The sequence below is a fragment of the Mixophyes fleayi genome, chromosome 4, assembly GCF_038048845.1.
Source record: "Mixophyes fleayi isolate aMixFle1 chromosome 4, aMixFle1.hap1, whole genome shotgun sequence".
NCBI lineage: Eukaryota > Metazoa > Chordata > Amphibia > Anura > Limnodynastidae > Mixophyes > Mixophyes fleayi.
The window spans coordinates 339,593,352-339,607,617 of NC_134405.1; the positions used below are offsets into that span (position 1 = coordinate 339,593,352).

Here is a 14,266-nt window from a genome sequence, read left to right on the forward strand (position 1 = left end):
TATGCTGGTGCAGATGTTTTAGAGGGAGGTGCAGAAAGTATAGGGTGCTGGGTCTTCTACCCGGTTGGTCTGACTCACAGGTCCAGTTCTTACCTTAGTCATCTGATACGGTGTAGATGTCCTGCTGCAAGGAAGCAGTGACCAACAGGAGAGGTCGTCACTCTCTGTAGAGATCCATACGTCCCAGCTGGAGCTGGAACGAATGGGTCTCTACAGAGAGCGACAACCTCTCCTGTTGGTCACTGCCTCCTTGCAGCAGGACATCTACACCGTATGGACTGGGGGACAAGGAGTAGACCAACCAGGTAGAGGAGCCTGCACCCTTTCTCCTGATGGGACAAGCTATTATATGGGAACTGGGCCCTCAACCTTGATAGCAAGGTAGGGCCTCAGGATTAACTCCATAGTCTCCATCATCCCTCTTGTGCAGCTCCTGCAATTGGTGGTAACGGTCGCGTATGTCTGCAGGAGCACATAGAAGAGCAGGAGCAGAATGCCAGACAGGAGCAGCAGCTTGCAGGACCAGCGCATGAGATTGCATATGATGTTAAATAGCAATCTGAAAGAGAAACTATGTTATAGCGATGAACAGTTGCAATCATTTTGAAATAATAATAGGAGAATAATTTACCTCAGTCCTGCAATGTTGCTCCTTTTCTGCTCTTTACGTTTTACAGCACTTTTCATCTGCAGTTGCCGCTCCTAAAGGAAAATCAGTGGTGGGATTATGAGGAGTACGACACAAGATCAGCCACTGAAGTTAGGGAAGTCAGAGTTGGCCGGCCATGCTACGATATTGACCATTTGGTCCCATATTGCAGCAAGTTGCCCCAAAATGAACAGCACATTATTTGCTAATAATCCAATTGAAATCAACTAGTTAAATATCCTGCATGGTTAGGTGTGTCTGGTCATCACCCAACTGTACTAACAGACCCTAGTGTAAGCCAGAGGTAAACTGGCTGCTTGGCCAGAGTGCCTGGATCTTGGCCACAATTTTGTTGATGGTGGTCTTGCTGCAATGTACGCCCAGCTTAGAGAGCTTACAGCCTGTAGGGAAAAGAAAGAGAAGTCCTTCCTCATGGTAATGACTGTAACCACCAGGTATCATGCTAATCACTGCCATTGCTGGCCTCCTGCTCCACGTCAATGCACTATACTAGTGAGAGCTCTGGTGTGGTGCAGGAGACCTGGTGAGGTAGGGTCAGAGCACGTATGTTATTAGCACACAGAGCGTCTTAGCTATCTGTCCCTCTCCTGGGATGGGAACCTTTCTTTCTGATAGAAGATGTTTAGTAGTAACAAAAGATGACCTGTGACAGAGGTGGCAGGTACAAATGTCTTACTGCTGACAGTAAATATGATGTCACTTTATATAACATAGAGGAAGGGGCTGATGACATGGACTCACCAGTTCAGTCTTCACCATCTCTGCAGGATCTTCCGCAGCCTCCTCCACAGGTTTCATCCTGAAGGACCAGAAAATATTATTATTTAATCTTATGTCTTCTATTCACAAGAGTTACTGACACAGTCCATGGTCATAGTTCCTATCTGGAGGTTTCTCTTATACGATTTTTTTAATGTAGGATGAGCAACAATTTAACAGTATATAATAGATATTTCTGGAGTTTTTAGAAAATTACAGACAGAGCCTGAATGCAATTAATAGAACAGTATAGACAGAGCCTATCTGGAGTCACCAGTACAGGACTTAAAGACTTCCTGATATTTCTATTGCAGTATGGACAGCACTGATTATATACACAAATGTTCCTCTTTAGAACCGTATAGAATGTATGTGTACATGGAATAAACCATATAGATACTAACAGAGAAGGTGCTTCTGGCTGCGGCTGCCACTCCCGCAGGTTCCTGTTGATAATCTAGGGAAAGAGACACAGAGTGAAATAAATTATACACAACAAATCTTTAGGACAAGTTCCATGGGACTCGGATAAGTCGGCCACAGTCTGTCCCCGCAGGTTATTACCAGGTTACTATACATTTTACAGCAGAACGAGAGAAAATAATTTAATGGAAAAATTAACAAATTGGTCTTAATAAAAAAATATATATTTTGATTTGGTCTAGAAATTTGTCTTGAAGAGTTCATTTAACAGCAACTTATATAGAACATGAAACAAGAACCCACTCTGATATTATGCAGGATTACAACCATAGAAATATCACTCAGGTCAGACATCCAGTATGATCTCTATATCTGATATATCAGATACTGGAACGTGGACCTATTGTGGGTCAACCAATCCAGACTATGAAAAATGTTTCGCCGCTGATTACACAAAAACTTTAAGCGACAAGTCCCTGTCTGTGCTGTGACGCCCCGTCCTCCTTAACGCTTTATATTTTTTGCTGGTTTTCAGCAACTTGTTGTCACTGACTAATCCTAGTTTCCCCATTGGCCAAACTAAACTAAACGTATCCCGTGTTTTAGGTGGGTAATCACTGTCACCACCAAGCTCCATCACCAGCCTACCAGGAGCCGCTTACACTTCTCTGTGGGGTGTAGCTGCTGCAGCACCTCTTTGCTGGTTGCTAAAACCTTCTGACCGTTTACATTGGATTGGTGCTGCCGGGTAGATGAACGCAGGTAGACAGGAGATGGAATAAATGGTAAGTTGTTGGTCCCAGGACACAGCTGGATTTTATAGATGGAGCAGAATATCTCTCACCCAGACTGACATTATTTTGTCCCTGATGTCTAGCACCATCTACACTGGGCCCCCCAGATCTCTACTGGACCATTGGGTGAGTGGAATCCATAAGTGTTATACACAGAGGTGGATGTGGGGGTGTATATGGTGGTATCGCCATATCGCCACTTCTTCTACTGTTTATACATAAATACATTACACATTTACATGTCTGTACACTTTACACTGGGCACACATGTAATAAACACAATAAAATATTTCCGGCAGCAAAGCACCTGCTCCTCCATCCCGCCCGGCTATCAGTTACTACATACATGAGTCCATGTTATTTACTGGTCACACAGATGTGTCATGTTCTCTCTGCACCTATGAACTGAGTGCCGTGTAAAATGTACCCTCAGCTCTGAAGTGACGGCACCACGGGTACTGTAAGCAAAGCCACCACCTGAGCGCCACCTCTTTATAGTAACTGTTATACTGTACCTCCTGCTCTGTGGCCAGCAGCCGCAGCCTGGTGAGCCTATTCTTCAGGAGATCATTCTCCCGCATATAGCTGCTGAGCTGCAATAGAGAGAATTACATTTAGATCTGAGTATATGAATACGTAGCGCACACCATATTGTATATTTGTGTAACACATTGTGTAGTGCCCTCTCCTCGCACAAAGGGGCTTATTTGCAGGGTACGGTTATGTTACTGCGCCGCTGTGTCCAAGTTTCTAGGAATCTTTCATTTGTAGATCTTATCTTACCATAAATCAGACTATAAATGAACAGAATAAGTGCGGATCGTTCCCTGTCACTGTATAACATTATTTGGCAAACAGAAGACTACGTAGGGGATTTTTTGGACGGAGTAAACATAAGACCACCTGGATGCCCGCTATTTTATTAAACAAATGACAGAATTTGACCAATTTTACTGTAACACTGTTTTACTGTAGAATTTTACTGTACAACTATTATTATATCTGGAGTTCTGTAGCATATTCTGATGTGATATTATATAAATATCTACTTATATATCACCGCAGCCATTTATTCCAGAAATTATGACTTTTTTATGCTAGTAAGGCCCAGTGTGGGCATTAGATGGAGGACACAGATTCAGCGCACTGTCTTGTAGGATAACGAGAACGATGGGCCCTGGTACAATAGCAGTTAGGACACTGGGGCAATAATCCAGAGGACAGAGCGTCTCCATGCAAACTACTGTGGAAGACCTTGAAAAAATATAAATAAAGCTCTGGGTTGAGAGCATAGTTAGTTGTCTACTCTCCCGAAATTTCCGGGAGGCTCCCGAATTTCGTGGCGTCCTCCCAAGCTCTCGGAAGAGTAGGCAAACCTCCCGCACCCTGTAAAATGTTGAAATTCACGGCATTAAATAGCGGGGGCAGGGCTTAATCGTGTCATTAAGTCCCGCTATTCAATGCCTTGAATTTCTGTATTTTATAGTAGGGGCAGGGCTATAGTGACGTAACGACATCGCAACGCCTCCTGCTACCCTCAGTCACATGATCTGTACTCTGGAACTCCTGGATTACAGATTTAAAAAGTAGGCAAATATGGTTGAGAGTGTTTATGTTCTATGAAATTGGGAGATATTACTACTTGATGTGTTTATATGAATACACCCGGGGTGATTGCTGGGTATATAATACACCCGGGATGATTGCTGGGTATATAATACACCCGGGGTGATTACTGGGTATATAATACACCCGGGGTGATTGCTGTGTATATAATACACCCGGGATGATTGCTGGGTATATAATACACCCGGGGTGATTGCTGGGTATATAATACACCCGGGATGATTGCTGGGTATATAATACACCCGGGGTGATTGCTGGGTATATAATACACCCGGGGTGATTGCTGGGTATATAATACACCCGGGGTGATTGCTGGGTATATAATACACCCGGGGTGATTGCTGGTTATATAATACACCCTGGGTGATTGCTGGGTATATAATACACCTGGGGTGATTGCTGGGTATATAATACACGCGGGGTGATTGCTGGGTATATAATACACCCGGGGTGATTGCTGGGTATATAATACACCCGGGGTGATTGCTGGGTATATAATACCCCCGGGGTGATTGCTGGGTATATAATACACCCGGGGTGATTGCTGGTTATATAATACACCCAGGGTGATTGCTGGGTATATAATACACCTGGGGTGATTGCTGGGTATTTAATACACCCGGGGTGATTGCTGGGTATATAATACACCCGGGGTGATTGCTGGGTATATAATACACCCGGGGTGATTGCTGGGTATATAATACACCCGGGGTGATTGCTGGGTATATAATACACCCGGGGTGATTGCTGGTTATATAATACACCCGGGGTGATAGCTGGGTATATAATACACCCGGGGTGATTGCTGGGTATATAATACACCCGGGGTGATTGCTGGTTATATAATACACCCGGGGTGATTGCTGGGTATATAATACACCCGGGGTGATTGCTGGGTATATAATACACCCGGGGTGATTGCTGTATATACTACAGTAATAAAGTGTGTGAACAAAGCTTCAGTTTTGGTCTTATGGGACACTTGCGAGGAGAGAGTGCACCACGGCTGTGACTATCATCACATTGGAATATTAAGTGATATAATGATGGACTGACCAGGCTTGATAGCAGCTCCTCTCTTCCTTCAAGGATGTCGCATTTTCTTTCCTGTCCAGGGAATAATACAGATATAAGGTCAGTTTTAGAGTGTGAGAGAGAAATAAGAGAGAAAGAGAGACAGAGAGAGAGTGACAGAGGGCGAGAGAGAGAGAGACAGAGGGTGAGAGAGAGACAGAGGGTGATAGAGAGAGAGACAGAGATGGAGAAAGAGAGAGAGTGACAGACAGTGAGAGAGAGACAGATAAATGTATGTCACACTTTCCGTACTTTTATTTTCCAGTACAGACAGTGGGCATCACATTATTAATCCCGTCTATAATGTGATTAGTAGGAAACTGAATCTGTACCGTGAGTCAGTTTCCAGCCATTCGTATGGTGAGGGATATTAACCTTTTAGTGTCCCACTGCCATGCGGATGTCGGAGCAGGAACTGATGTGAACGTACACATGACGATATAGTGTGGGATCATGCACAATGACATGTCACACACATGGTTCATAGAATCACAATGGCCATATTCCAATCATACCTCCCAGATGTCCTGATTTAGGTGGGACAGTCACGAATTGACGCCACTGTGCCGCCATTCCACCAGTCGGCACTTTTGTCCCCAGACAAGTTGGGAGGTACGCAGCAATTTTAGGGGTTTGTTACAGAAGGGGAATTGGAGGCAGCCTAATGCTTCAGAAGCGCTTAGCACGGCCCCAGAGACCGTCACACACCCCTCAGCCTGGCATGACCACTCCGTGTCGTGATTACCTCTGTACGTGTATGTTTGTATGTATACAAATGGTTATAGATAGTTGTCATACCAACTGCTGCTTGATCCACAGTTCTTCTGCCTCCACTTGCTGGCTCTCCCCCAGTTGTTTCCACAGGGTCTCAAGCTCATCATTATTAGACCTGGATAGACAAGTAGAGAATACATTCTTATTTACCTGCTTATTTAATATACACCAGTGCCAGACAAACAGCCAGGCATACTCCGATCTGTGAGCAACAGGAAAAGGGATCCGTGGCTACAAATAACTATCAGTTACAGGTTGTGACTGTGACAACTACGGGGGGAGGGCCCTTGACAACACCACTAGAACTTTGAAAAAAAATCCCACCCCAACCATAATAAGGGATTTCCTGTTTCAGCCGTTACAGGCATCACAGGACGCACCAGATTGGGTGAGTGCAGGTACGTTTAATTTTTTTCTTTTATTAGAATATAATTTTAGCTTTTTGTGGCGTTTTCACTTTAATGTTTGCTGATAATACAAATCTTTCCCCTTTGCGATAAGATGATAGCAGGGTTCAGAAACAGCACGTAATAGAAATCATCTCTGTAAAGAGCGAATGATGGAATATTTACATTTAATTATTCACATTCAATGCAGTTTAAAATGTGCAACATAAAATAAAACAAATATTTAAACTTACATACAGGAAAGGAGAATCTACACTGGGCAGTGGGCTATATATTATTATCAGGGAGAGGACAGGTCACTGCCTCCCACAACTTCCACAAAATCATCTAATTAAATACTCTGTGCTGCTGGGGCACCTGCTCCTTCTACTATATAACTCTCAGTCTGTGGCTTCCTGCTGCCTCCATTCCCATCCACACATCATGTCACTGCCCCTGTCACATGCAGTCCTGTCCTCACTGACACATCACTCATCTCCTGATATACTCTGTGCTGTGCTCTAAACATTAACAGGTTCTCTCATACTTATCACATGCACCTTCACAATTAGACCTCACCTCATAACTCCTGTAAACAGCTTTCAATTAAGAGACTTATGAAAAACACAGCTGTGTGTTTGACTTCTTCGCTCTCTCTGAGCTGCCTCTCTGCACTGTCCCTGGGCAGTGTGGTCACTCACTATGATGTCAAGTGCGTGATGTCACAGTGCGTGATGTCACCAGGGCCTGTTGAAAGAGGCAGACCTGATAAAATAGGGACACTGCTGTGGCAAATTATAATGGGGGGTGTTTAGGAGCTGCCCATCCAAGCTCAGTTGTGTAAGAATGACCTTGGAGTGTGGAGCTCAGCCCATGTTCCAATGAACATGGGGATATGTTCTTAATGTGGGCAGCACGGTGGCTTAGTGGTTAGCACTTCTGCCTCACAGTTCTGGGGCCCAATGGGGCAGGGACTGATGTGAGTGAGTTCTCTGTACATTGCTGTGGAATCAGTGGCGCTATATAAATAAATGGTGATGATGATGAATGTTCATTGTTGAATATATGGAATATATATCATAGGTGAAGGGGTTGCTGTATTTCCTTATGACAATTAAGGTCCAGGAAGGGCCCACAGTACATATTATGGAATTCAGAGTGAGACACATGGAGTGGGGTGACGTTATCTCCACCCAGAGTCCACAGGGTTTAATCCACCACATTAGAGAACTCTATATGGGCCCATTTCCAAAGAGGAAGGACAACTATGGCCTTACCCATATGCCCCGGCAGTCCCTGGTTATGTAGGACAGTCGCCACCAGAGTCATGGCTGCGTAGATAGGGGGCGTAGTTAGTTTTATCACGAGGGAAGCAGAAGGAATGATTATCAATGATTGGGGAGCGGGGATGTCTGACAATAAACATTGTTTACAAACTGCAGACTATGTGGGGTGTAATACATTTCCATTTGTCCCCCTTCACATAAGAACACTCCTACAGTGCTCCATTTATTCTGGGTTTTGGAACTGCCCCTATAAAAGCACTGTTTTCAGGTATGCAGATTCACCTGTGTAAGGTGGAGAGAGAAACATCCAAACTTGTAACACATAACTAACCCCCCCCCCCTATTCATTAATTTCCACTACTTTTGCATCCTTCACCTAATATACTGCACGATGGTTCAGTGGTTAGCACTTCTGCCTCACAGCACTGTGGTCATGAGTTCAATTCCCGACCATGACCTTATCTGTGAGGAGTTTGTATGTTCTCCCCGTGTTTGCGTGGGTTTCCTCCAGGTGCTCCGGTTTCCTCCCACACTCCAAAAACATACTAGTAGGTTAATTGGCTGCTAACAAATTATTGACCCTAGTCTGCCTGTGTGTTACAAATTTAGACTGTAAGCTTCAATGGGGCAGGGACTGATGTGAGTGAGTTCTCTGTACAGCGCTGCGGAATTAGTGGCGCTATATAAATAAATAAATGGTGATGAAGATGATGTACTGCTCTGTTTAGACTTCTATATAATGTCAGACATTCCTGCTTTTTCTGCCTCGCTTCTGGCAGACCCGGGGGCAGCTTGATGCTGGATTTCATTCCCTCTAGCAGAGGCAGCTTACTGGGGAAAACAGGTGCTTATTAATGATAATAATCATGAAAACGTGTTCTCACCATTAATGTAAATGTGCTAAACATGGACTTCTGAGTCCTTCTCGATGGTCATACCTGGAAACCGGAGCACCCAGAGGGTAGAACATACAAATTTCACACAGATAAGGCCCTGGATGGAAATTGAACTCATGAGCCCAGCGCTGATCACCATCATCAACATTTATTTATATAGCGCCAGCAAATTCCGTAGCGCTTTACAATTGGGAACAAACATTAATAAGACAATACTGGGTAATACATACATACAGAGAGGTAAGAGAACCCTGCTCGAAAGCTTACAATCTATAGGACAATGGGAGTTAGAAACACAAGGGCATGTGCTACATCATATTGCACAATGGACCAGCCAAACTGCAAAGGTAAAATTATTGAGTGGGCTATGTGTGTTGCAATGTTGGTCAGAAGGTTGTTGTCTTGCGTTAGCAGTGTAGAGGATGGTAATAGGGTAATCTAGGGAAATTAAGATGATGGTTGAGGAATATCATAACCTTGTCTGAAGAGGTGGGTTTTCAGTGAACGCTTGAAGGTTTGAAGACTAGAGGAAGTCTTACTGTGCGTGGGAGGGAATTCCACAAAGTGGGTGCAGCCCGGAAAAAATCCTGTAACCGAGAATGGGAGGATGTGATGAGAGTGGAGGAGAGACGTAGATCTTGTGCAGAACGGAGGTGTCGAGTAGGGAGATATTTCGAGACAAGTAAGGAAATGTATGTCGGTGCAATTTTGTTGATGGCCTTGTATGTTAGTAGAAGAATTTTATATTTGATTCGTTGAAATACAGGCAGGCAATGTAGAGAATGACAGAGTGGCTCAGCAGAGGAATAACGGTTTGTATGGAAAATCAATCTAGCCGCTGCGTGCAAAAAAGATTGTAGGGGTTCAAGTCTGACTTTGGGAAGACCAGTAAGGATGGAATTGCAATAGTCGATGCGGGAGATGATGAGTGCATGAATTAAGGTTTTTGCGGTGTCTTGCGTCAGATATGTGCGTATTCTGGAAATGTTCTTTAGGTGTATGTAACATGATTTAGACATAGAGTTGATGTGGGGAATAAATGACAGTTGTGAATCAAGGATTACACCTAGGCAACGAGCTTGCGGGGTGGGATTTATGGTCATGTTATCAATAGAAATAGAAATGTCAGGCAGGAAGCTTCTGTTTTTGGGTGGGAATATTATTAATTCAGTTTTTGAAAGATTGAGTTTGAGTTGGCGAGAAGACATCCAAGATGAAATGGCAGAAAGACAGTCAGTAACGCGAGACAACACAGATGGTGAAAGATCAGGAGAGGATAGATAAATTTGTGTATCATCCGCATAGAGATGATACTGAAATCCAAAGAAGCTTATTAGTTTTCCAAGAGAAGTGGTGTAGATAGAGAATAGCAGAGGACTTAGGACTGAGCCTTGTGGAACTCCAACTGATAAAGGAAGCGGAGCAGAGGTGGATCCAGAGAAATTAACATTGAAAGAGCGATTAGATAGGTAGGATGAGAACCAGGATTGTACCGTTTTTATGAGGAGAGAGTGGTCAACAGTGTCAAATGCAGCAGAGAGATCCAGGAGAATTAGAAGAGAGTATTGGTTATTATTTTTTGCTGTGATCAAATCATGGACAACTTTGGTCAGCGCAGTCTCTGTGGAGTGTTGAGAACGAGAGACTAACTGAAGAGGATCCAATAGGTTGTTTGCTGTAAGAAAGTGTGTGAGGCGGGTGTAGGCAATTCTCTCGAGAAGCTTGGAGGGGCATGGGAGCTGGGAGATGGGGCAGTAATTTATGAGAGAGTAAGGGTCAGAATTCTGTTTTTTTAAAATGGGAGTAATCACTGCATGCTTGAAAAGTGATGGAAAAATACCAGTAGAAAGAGATAGATTACAGATTTTAGTTAGAGGGGGAATGAGCACAGGAGACAGGGACATACCAATTTGAGAGGGAATGGGATCAAGAGGACAGGAGGTAGAGTAGGAAGATGAGAAGAGAGTAGAAACTTCCTCTTCATTTGTGGGATACAATGAAGAGAGAGTGTCAGAGGGTGCTACAAAAGAATTGAGCAGATTGCTTGTCAAGGGAGATATCATTTCCAGCCTGATCTTATCAATTTTGTCCTTGAAATAGGAAGCAAGATCCTGTGCACTGATGTTAGTTGGAGGATTTGGGGCAGTAGGATTCAGAAGAGAGTTAAATGTGTTAAAGAGGCATTTGGGGTTAGAAGCCTGAGCATAGATGAGAGATCGGTAGTATGCTTGTTTAGCAATGTCCAGAGCATTTCTGTAGGAGTGGTAGATATCAGTATATGTTATGAAATCATTAGAGGCACAAGATGTACGCCAGTGATGTTCTGCTTTACGAGAAAGTTTTTGTAGAGTTCGTGTTACTGTAGTGTTCCACGGTTGGCAACGAATTCTACAGGAAATATGTAGTGTCGCTGGATCCACTTGATCCAGGGCAATTGCTAGGGTTTGATGAAAATGGGGTACTGCCCAATCAGGGGAGGAGAATGTAGAAATTGGGGAGAGAAGGTGTTGGAGAGAGGTGGAAAACTGTTGAAAATCAATGGAGTTGATATTCCTGTGGGTACGAGGAGGCTTGGAAGAGTTTGACACTAGGGAGGGTAAAGAACTGGGGGTGAGCAAGTATCTAATAAGGTGATGATCCGAGAGGGGGAAAGGAGTGTTAAGGAAATCAGAAACTGAGCATAGTCTAGAGAAAACAAGATCAAGACAGTGGCCATCCTGATGAGTAGCGGATTCAATCCACTGGGAGAGGTCAAGTGTGGAGGTTAGAGAGAGTAGTTTGGAAGCAGCATTGGAACGTGGATTAGAAATAGGGATGTTGAAATCACCCATGATGATGGTGGGGATATCAGTAGATAAGAAGTGAGGGAGCCATGCAGAGAAGTGTTCAAGAAATTGTTGGTGTGGACCAGGGGAGCGATAGATGACAGCAACACGCATAGAGAATGGGTTAAAAATCCTAACAGCATGTACTTCAAAAGATGTGAATGTGAGTAATGGGACACTTGGTATAACTGTGAATGTGCACTGTGGGGAGAGAAGTAGTCAACCCCCCCTCCTTGTCTGCCTCCTGGTCTGTGGGTGTGGGTGAGATGGAGGCCACCATGTGAAAGGGCTGCAGGTGAGGCAGTGTCTGAATGCGTGAGCCATGTTTCTGTTATTGCCAGAAGGTTTAGGGTTGTTTAAGAGGAAGAGATCATGTACGGAGGTAAGTTTGTTACAAACAGAGCGTGCATTCCAAAGGGCACATTTAAAGGACTTTGGAAGAGAGGGGAGACAGGTTATGTGTTTGAGGTTTGCCAGATTTCTGTAGTGTTCAGATATATGTGTGTGGGAGAAGTGAGGGGGACCTGGATTAGGTGATATATCACCAGCTAATAGAAGCAGGAAGGAAGAAAGGCAGGAAAGATGATTGTAAGATGTGTGTCCTTTTAGTTTCTGGTGGCAGGGTGAGGCTGTTAAAGGTATTGAATTTAAATAGGAAAAGAGTTCATGAGTGTTCACTAGAGGTGAGTGAAGTAATGAAGGGGCAATGTGGACAGAGGTGTGTGTTGCAGGATGGGTGAGGGATGATATAGTCCTAAAGATAAAGCCATGAAAAGAGATAAAGAAAAATATTTTGGCAAGCATTGGGACTATTAGTCAAATAGCAAAAATGAGGAATTAAATGAATTGCCTAATTGCAATGTCCAGTGTAATCAGATAAGTAGTGCAGAGCTAGGATGCAGCAAATGTAGTGTATTCCTGGATGTCTGGATAGTATAAAGTAATGATGTGGGGAGCCATGTGGGGGAGTGGGTGGAAGTGTTGAATGGAGAGTAATAAAGAGCAGGTAATTGAATAGCTGAGATTTTGCAGAGTCATGGGAGAGGAGAGTGGTTGAAAGACAGTATAATTTCTTCCTACTTGTGATGGGAGACAAAGCTTAAATAAAATTGAAGTACAGTGCTGAGATAGGGGACTGAAATAACTGTAGCATGGGTAGGGAGTGGTTGAGCAAGTAGTACAGCAGTCTGATTAAACAGAGTGGATTTTGCATTGAAAGCAGACTGATAAATAAAACAAACTTTCATGAGATGAGAGGAAAATGAGATCAGAGTCCAAAACAGTCCTCATGTTGCATGTAGCTTGTAGCCAGGGCGAGTTGAAGACATCAGAGGTGGAATATGAAGTTTCAGGTGAATACTGACAGTTGTCCTTGTGAAGCTGTGTTAATAGGCAGAAAGTTCTTCTCCTGTTTCCTCCTGTTCAACTCCGGTATAACTCCGAATTATGCTGTTTATATTTTTTGTTCCACACTTGTATCTATACACACTTAGAACTATACACACTAACTATGCAGCCATCACTGGCTTTGCAGCCATTCTACTTTGAATATATCTGAGCCACAGTGAGCACCCGCTATCAGCCATCTCTTAAAGTATCGGATACACTACGGACATTTATTTACCAGAACACATCAGTAATGGGATGGAAATGCTGTACTCCGCCTAGTTTACATTTTTATGAATGTCACATTCACATGCAGATAAGAGTATCTGATAGGTGTTTGGGGGATGTATCTCTGTACTGTGTATTAAACTGCATACCATTGATTTACCTCTTTATTGCACCAAACCTCTTTACTTGTTAACTTAACACCTAAAACCTTATCTATAATATAATCACACTGACAACAACTTGATTTTGGTAAAAAAAACAGGTCCCAGTTTTTTAAATAATAAAATTATGGTGGCGGCGAGAGCAATCAACCCGGGCTTACAAGGACGTGCCCCCATAAAGCAGGACGAGGGGTCCCCCACACAAAGGGACCAAGAGCCAGGGTGCTTCGAAGGGGTAGTGACATGCGGCCAATCAGCGATACCACCGTGTGAATTAGCCGCTGATTGAAACATCTCCACATTACTTCAGTCTTAGAAGACAATACATTACATTGTCAATTAATTACATTTTCTTCTGTTACCAGGTGACAAAACAAACTCTGGTAGCAGCCCCATCACGGTAGTCCCATTGTCTCTTTGGACCTCTGTCTCTCAAGCTGACCGCGTTAGCCTGCATAGCTGTCCAGGAAGATGAGGGGATCTGGGGTGAGTGGAGAGTGTCGCAGGCCCCCCTGCAAAACCACAACAAACAGAATCAGGTAATTACCCTTATTGTGTACAATATAGAATATAACACCACTAGACTTGTGTATATTCCCTTACCATTGTTCACTCTCTACCCTTGTTTTCTTTTCCAGGATTAAAGGGATAACTCCAAATCAATTTGGTTTAAGATATTTTATTCACTTTTTCTTAGATGCGGAGCCACCACCCAGTGTGTGTGACCAGTCAGAGGAGCAGGAGGAGGAGCTGCCAGGGACACCCCCCTTCTCACCGCCTGAGTTACTACTCCAGATCACCAATTCTTTCTATCTTCGGTTTACAGGCCTGAAGATAAACATTTGGATAATGGGACACTCATTTGTGTATTGGGCTTCAAAACATCATTTAGCGAATGAGTGGTCTAATTTCCCATGCCCGGTGGATATAAAATGGATGAGGAAGAGGGGCCTTTGCTGGCCATTCCTGGTTTCTTGG

General features: G+C 43.7%; 2 long non-coding RNA genes across 2 annotated transcripts; both read right to left on the minus strand.

The window, feature by feature from the left end:
- Window positions 1-667: 667 nt before the first annotated feature.
- On the minus strand, window positions 668-1,888 carry LOC142150315 (uncharacterized). Its single transcript, XR_012691077.1, has 3 exons — window positions 1,834-1,888; window positions 1,412-1,469; window positions 668-702 (listed from the first exon to the last, which is right to left on the minus strand). It is a non-coding gene; the product is annotated as an uncharacterized LOC142150315 (long non-coding RNA).
- A 1,273-nt stretch (window positions 1,889-3,161) lies between these two features.
- On the minus strand, window positions 3,162-6,231 carry LOC142150316 (uncharacterized). The gene is made up of 3 exons (XR_012691078.1): window positions 6,145-6,231; window positions 5,329-5,379; window positions 3,162-3,239 (listed from the first exon to the last, which is right to left on the minus strand). It is a non-coding gene; the product is annotated as an uncharacterized LOC142150316 (long non-coding RNA).
- Between the last annotated feature and the right edge of the window lie 8,035 nt (window positions 6,232-14,266).